The following is a 7,778-nucleotide window of genomic DNA, read 5'->3' on the forward strand; positions in this document are numbered from 1 at the left end:
AGATTATCCTTTGTTCTGGGGATCCTGAATTCTTTTTGGAACCTTCAGATTTCTTTTTAAAACATCTGCTTACCTGCAGCTTGCTTGGTCATTTTTTTTTTAAACTTTCTAAAGAAAGATGTAGAGTGACCATTGAATTTCTTGGCAAATGGAGGAGGGGGGTTGAAAATCTGAGAAATTCCTTGAATTAGCTTTCCTCTCTTATCGTATTTTAATAACCCATGCACAAGAATGCTCCATAAACAATTCTCTCGCTCTCCAAGGGAAAATGAGTTCTGGAACTTTCTGCTGCACAGATCATTAAAGTGCAATGAGAGAAAAAAAAAAGCCAATTCAACGGGTTTCCTAGATTGTCATTTTTGACATCTTGGAACTTTTGATAATGCAGCCAAGCAAACCACCTCATAAAATGTTCCAGTGGAGCAGCCCTGGAAGTGGCATTAGCAGAACTGTATGCACATTTCAAACAGTGGATAGTAAGTCGAAACCAGGTTACACAAAGCAGATTTTTATTCATAAGAGGAAATGGATGCCAAAATATTCTTCACACGAAGCAAGCATAAACTTCAATATAAGAGCCTGACAGCGGAGAATTCTAAAAATAAGTAAGTGTTGCAAAAGAATACGCCTTTTCCCAAATCTATCAAAAGCTTTCCATCCTTGTCAGGAATAGAGAAATTAGTATTAACCAAATGTTTAGAAGCAGCTGGTGTCGCTAAACAATAGCTGCTGTGTCAGATCTGGGATGAGTGTATAAAACATAAAATCAAGGCAATATAATCTATCTGCTTTTTTGGGGGGGCATCAGGCCTACTGTCAGAAAAGTTGCAAGTTGTGACAAAACATCCACCAAGGCAGAAGAAACAGAAGAATACCAGCAGGTTCTGGAAATTCCAGATGTAACAAATTATAATACTTCCAGAAATATCAAGGAACATTACGGCTTCCCCAAGTAAACAACTGATTCATTCTGGAAATAAATTCAGAGGAAAATAATCCTTCAAAAGTACTTACCAAAAGCCACATTCTCCTCAAAATATGAATCAGAAATCTGTGGATACAAAACATAATCTGTACCTTTGCAATCATTTTGAGGTTCAGACTCTTAAGGATTCTTCCCGATTTATTTTGGTTACCAGAAACAGCTATACAGAAAGGGTCACAAGCCTGCATCAAACCCAGTGCCAAGCCCAATACATTACTCCTGCCCTGAGTAAAGGAGACAGGAGAAAACATATTTATGTTTTTGTATCTTTTTGACAAGGATTTCTGAAGATACAGACCCACTTTTGCCAGCAAAACCCTTCCAGGGATAGGCACAGCTTTCTGGCTAGACAAAATGGGATTCTCTGTCCCTTCTCCCAGGACCAACAAGTGAGGCTCTCCCTTGCCCACCATGGACACTCCAATGGTTACAGGTGACATGTTTAATTCCTGTCCTATGGTAGCTGTAGGGACTACATTGTTTGAAGAATCAGTTTTGGCCACAGAAGAGTCACCCGCCTGTGGCGGAGGCATTTTAGCAGCTTGTCATGGTGGTAAAGGCTGCGTAAGAATTTTCTTCTTTTGTGGCAGGAAGAAGGAAGAATCAAGGGAGCTGGTAGGTTGTCCTACGGTTAAGATGAAAAAGGTGCGAAATTCCTATAGAAACCTGACAGCAATACTTTGTAAACATAAATTGTAAAAAAAGTAACAAGTAACGCTTCCCTTGTTAAAACGTGGTAAAAAACTTTAAAACACTTATTTTACTCTTGGGGGCAGGGATAAGACAACTTTTGCCCCAGAAAAAAAAAAAAAAGTTTATATTTGCTGTAAAAATTTAAAATACATTTTAAAGCTCCCATTTAAAAGTGAACATAAGTAATAGGACACTGAGTCACTAAAAGCACTTTTTACTAGCTTAAGTATCACATTTAAGTGTTCCATCATAAAAAGTACTGAAGCCCCCAACTCCCCAAAGGGAATTCATTTGCCAAGCAATAGAACATTACCCAATTTTTGATCTTTGAAAGCCCACACAGGAGTACTCTCTTCAGTGGCAGGAAAGTTCAGCTTTGCATCCAAGCTTGACATGATTTAGTTTAAGATGAGCTAGCTAACAATTTGGCACATGGAAAGTGCCCCGAAACTCTGAATGCTAGCCAGCTGTTATATCCTTGGCATATATATCTTAAATTACTGCCACAGTGATCCATATAAAGAACATGAAGAGATATTAGCAAAACTTTGATGAAATCTGAGGTCAACAAACGTGCCAAACACCATACGCAACAAGAAAGAACTAGACAAGCAAGTGCAGCAGTACTTTATAGGATGAAGGGACAAGTAGCCTAGGAAATATTTTATTCACCAAGAGTTCCTACTAGTTCCAGCAAAAAAACTAAGTTTCTACAGAACTCTACATATTGTACGGCTGCATACAGGAACCATGTCCCAAAATCTGGACAGTCTTATAACTCATACAACCAACTGAAAACAAGGTGCACTTTATTGCAATAGCTTTTCATTATCTATAACGTACAAAAAGTGGGAGGTATGTAATGAGAAACACCTGTCAAGCTGAAAGTGATTACATGCTGTTTCAGATGCAAAACTAACAGTAGGAGTACAGATACCTGACTGGGGAGGGAGAGGGTACTTGCACTCTCATCACAACAAGAGAGACATACCTACATATTTCACCTTTGTAAGCTAGCAAACATGACCATAGCTCTCAACCTTCCATCTACAAAACGAGGAACACTAGCTCTCATAGTGTGGAACAAATTGGCAAAATGTGGAACACTTACTAACAGCTTACTAACAACCTCTGCTAAGAAATTCATAGGATGGTTAAAATGAGACATTTTTTTACTTATGGAATAATTCTTTTAATGAAATACAATGTGTTTTACCACGGAAATCCATTAAAAATGTTGCTAACATTGAATGTGTGGCAGAACCTTTCAATGTGGAACTTCAAGGAACATTAACTTTTTAAGACCCAAAATGAGGAACATTCCTCGTAATGAGGTATACTTGAGAGGCATTAGATGAATTCATTCCTAATTTGATAACATCCCTTTTGATTCTTTCTATTGGAAAAGTGTAAATCATGCTCTGTCAAGTACAGATCCATCTTTAGGAGTCTAATATTAAGGATATTTTTTTAAAAATATACAATAATCAGTATTAACGCCAACAAAAAGGCATATTTTAATCTGTGGAGCTTTTCTCCCAGGGCCTCTGCTGAAAATGGACATGTATCCAGTTGGACTCTCTCGGTTAACAAATGTAACAAAATAAATAAAATAAACTACTTTTCAAGCTATCTTCTCACTTGCCCTACCTGTAAAAACTGTAATGCAAACATTTTACATATATTTTTTCTCTCTCTCTTTCAAAGTGTATATTTTTTTAGTTTTGTATTAATACCAGAGATGTGCATTTTTATACAGGACAAATTAACCTGCAACAAGTCATATTAAATATTAACCTGGATACAAAAGGAAAATTATTCTCAACTATCGTAACTCACTTGCTTAATGAAATGTTTCATCACTACACTCATTGCACAACATTAGTTCTCAACTTCTATACAAACCATTATCAGTACTTACAAACTTCCAAGTAAATTTAATAAATTTAGAGACAGAGGATTCACTTGAAAAACGCTTTCAAATCATAAAAATGAAAATTTATATTTTAAAATACACCTCCTTGTTTTCTTTGTCACTACTGTGTATATACCCAGAGCTCTTTCTTTCCTAAGAAAAAGCTTAGCTAAAGTCATGATTACTTCTTACTGGTCTTAACTTGTAAAATCCAAGTTGAGCTATAGGTGGCTGCTATTTCAATTATTTCATCATTTGACTCATTAATACTGTTACACACTGATACCATGTATGTTTTACATTCAGTGTAGCAGAAATTTTGAAAAAAAAAAAGAAAGTGGAGTACTATGTTATTTGCAGTAGTTCTGATGGAAGTCCCATAGTGGATGAAAGCACCACACACTCCAGCATTAGACAAAGTGCGGTGTGAGTTCACCTTGCCTTTGCCTTCATGGTTACTAACATCTACATACACCTTGACAAATTAGCAAGGGACAAATTGACAATAGTTACAGGTCCCAGCAAGCACCGAATGGGACATGACTGGGACATTCATGTCCATGATGCCAAACTGCACTGAGTCTTTCTTGTATCATGGAGATCTCTTTCCCTTGTCCTCTCATCAGTGTAGCTCAGTCCCTTAAGATAGCTCTGGATATCCTAGGCACAGACAGCAGGAGTCTGGCATCTCATTCTTCTAGGATTGTGGCGACTTCATATGCCCATGTAAAAATACCACATTGAGATTTAGGCCATATATGTTTGTTCTCTCTTCATTTGTTTGTTTTTTTTTTTTTTTTTTTTTTTTTGGAACCACTGGAGATTTGGATATGTCATGATCTTCCTAACTCAGGGATAAGCAACTACAACTGAGTCAGCAGGTGAACTGTTTGCCAAGCAGTCATAATACTACTGCAGACATCTGCAAGACATGTGGGAGTGTCATGCTAGGTGACAGACCCAAACATCTAAGTATACACACACATTGGGAAACAACATTATTGATTGTCTATTAATGTTATTAAGAAGAAGAAAAACTGAAGGCATTCTGCTGCAAATGTTACAGAGCTGGCCTACATTTGAGGTAATTTGGTGAGATAATATACAAATGAAAACCTGGAGGTCACCTAGGGACAAAAAGAGCATCAGAAAAAGGTCATGGTCTTTATAAACTTGATAGGAAGACTGTGGTCAGTAGGGGAAATAGCATTTAAACACCCACACATCAGTATGAGGGCAGTAGAGCTGCACAGACTGGACAGGATGCACTTAACAGAACAAAGCATATTAATATTTTTGTCAAAGATTTATTGGGAGGTGTTACTGAAATTCTGGTAGATGTGCTTGGAGAAAGGGTGACAGGTCATCCTCCTATGGCAGAACAGCAGTCTTGAAAGAATACATTTCTAAGAAGGCCTCGTGGAAGGAGAGAATGGCTCTGACAGCTTAGCAACCTAGTAGATTGCAGCCTTTCCCAGCAGCTTAGGGTGCCAAAAGAAGCGTTAAACCATGCACAGTTTGTGACTGGGTAGCAGGTAGGTTGAAGGGGGACAACGCATACAACCCACTAAGACCCCTTCAATGATTGTTGTGGCTTGAGCTTATCAATTGAATTTTATAATTTCCAAGAGCTGCTTTTTCATTTTAATGAGATGATGGTTATGCTGGCCTGACTTGTTTTCTTTCCAAATCTTGCCCTTTGCGCACATATGGTGCTTCACTGGTTGGTCATGATTTATTGTGTGTGGCATTTAATTGTGAGCTAATACTGAATAAAAGCACAGCTGTGGTAAATTCACTCCAACCTTAAGTGTGTTTGTGGGTAAATATGAGAACATTTATTAAGAATCTATATAGCACACTTTCTAACCTCTTGATGAACACGCAGATTATCAACATAAACTTGCCCGTGACCAGGATTATTGCATTGAAGTTAATTTACCATTATCATCCAGTGAGACTATGTCAAAACAGTTGAGGACTTTATAATCAGAAAAAATACAGGGCAATACCTAGTGCTTTTCACATATATATCGATAAAAACACTAAAATACAAGATCCACATGCATTTTATTTGTATACGTATATATACACAACATCAGAAGGTTAGTCAGAAAGTTTAGTTCTGAACTCAAATCCACATGCATTTTATTTGTATACGTATATATACACAACATCAGAAGGTTAGTCAGAAAGTTTAGTTCTGAACTCAAAAGCTCATACTGTCCCGATCTCCAGATCTTGGTGTTTATGTGTTTTATAAAGGTATGCACACTTTTCAGCTAAAGTCCCCAGCTATTAAAAATGTCGTTTTATTGTCATCACTAAACAAATTACGTAAAAGATCTAAGTGACACACACTAGTTTAGTCAGCTGCATCACATACTCTTTCATCAGTAAAACCATAACATTTATTTATTTTTTTTTTTTTACAAACCATAACATTTCTGAGAGGAGAGATTTACAAAAATATGCTCATTTGAATGCAAATACTGTACCTAGGCTACATATATTGGGTCTAACCAGGCAACATTGCTTGCACCATGTAACTGGAAGCTTGGACAGGAAACAAAACATGGTCCACAAGTGTAAAACTTTCTTATTGTTCCTACCGTGCTGCAAAAGGATATTACCAATCTAGTAACTGCTATGAATAGATTAATTTGAGTTTATTTAAGCATTAGTACTCCAGTTGCCATGCAGTCTGTCACAATACACACACGCTACAACACACATCATTTCGATCAAACCAATTTTCACGCGTGAAACTAATCGTATTAACATATTTAATAATTTGTACTAAAACACGATATGAATCAGCTTTTTCAACTAGCTCCGTTTCGCTCAGCTAGGCTTCTTTTCACCAAGCAGTTACCAAACGTAATATTTTGTCTCCAGCCTGCTTTGGAGAGTTTACAACTACTATAGAATTAGTTACCAAGAGGTGACAGATTTCAAAACTTCAGCTGTCATGCATATTTTATACCGACCCGGTGCCACACCTTCTTCCCCACCCTACCTACAGAGGGGTCTTGACCCGAACAAGGGACGTCGGCTTATGCAGGGCGCCCCTCGATTACCCGATCACTCACAGCATTACTCCGGTAGACTACAGTTAAAAATACTATAAAATTAGCACTTCAGCCTGTTCAAAACCGGCCTCCGGTCAGTCAGCCGATATCTCACGTGTCGATGTGTCAGTACAAAACACTCACCCAAGCCTCATCCGCAGTATATGTCCAGAAATTGTTGTAGTGCTTTCCTACTTTTATCGTGTTCTTCTAGGATTTATACCACATTCAGATAAAGTGCCCAACAGTGTCTGTTTATCCTACAGCAGTCAGCTGTACATGTCCCTGTCTCCTGCTAAAACAACAAACCGCCATTCATTAATCAGCGCCGTTCAAAAACTCCAATGAGCTTCAACCAGCCTGAAGAGACCTGTGGGGTGGGAGCAGGGAGGAGCTCTACGGGACCAGTTTTTGGAGGTAGGAGTGTGTGACTTGTGTAAAAAAAATCAATGTTGTTAGCAGGTGTGTAGTGGTCTCTGAAGGTATTAGGCGTTGTCTTGCTGCTATGTGTTGTTCCCAACTTCCTGGCAGGACGGTTGCTACGGGAGGTATTTGTGTTCTCCGCACATCCAGTGATTGAAAACGTGACAAGTTCTAGTTCCAAGCTGTGTGCTTCCCCTGCCCATGTAGTCACCAACTGAGTGCATCCCCTACTATGCTGCTCGACTTTTTAGACTCTTACCAAGCAAGCATTTACTGAAAGGCTCGTGTATCTGAACAGTTGCATCAAGTCCTGCTAAGTTGTACTCCAAATGTGCAAAGAAAACAGCTGACAATACACGTGACGTATAAATAAACGTTAAGTGTGTGCTTCTGAGATCCTGCAGTACTGCCTAGTATAAAGAAAGATAAGTTGTTTTGTAGAGCACAAGGTAAGGTTTAGAACATGTTTGTTTTGTAGAAGCAACCCTCTCCATCCTTCGAATGCTCCAGCACAGTCGGTGATAAAGAAAAGTAGCATAAAATCATAATTTTCAACTGTCCTTGATTTTTTACCTAAAATTTACCTCTGCCTATGTCAATCTTTCCAAACACTGGTGACTTTTTGAGAAAAGGTGGTGTATAATTAACGGAAACAATAAGAGTTATACTTTTTTTTACATCAGAACATGTA

General features: G+C 38.1%; 1 protein-coding gene across 1 annotated transcript in view; it reads right to left on the reverse strand.

The window, feature by feature from the left end:
- Positions 1-7,355, reverse strand: part of GAS2L3 (growth arrest specific 2 like 3) — a 791,099-nt gene extending 783,744 nt beyond the window's left edge. Inside the window, exon 1 of the mRNA XM_044087786.1 lies at positions 6,809-7,355. The gene's annotated coding sequence lies outside the window, so the exon portion shown is untranslated. The remainder of the gene's footprint in view (positions 1-6,808) is intronic.
- Positions 7,356-7,778: the final 423 nt, after the last annotated feature.

The sequence above is a fragment of the Protopterus annectens genome, chromosome 11.part0, assembly GCF_019279795.1.
Source record: "Protopterus annectens isolate FY-2018-M chromosome 11.part0, PAN1.0, whole genome shotgun sequence".
NCBI lineage: Eukaryota > Metazoa > Chordata > Ceratodontiformes > Protopteridae > Protopterus > Protopterus annectens.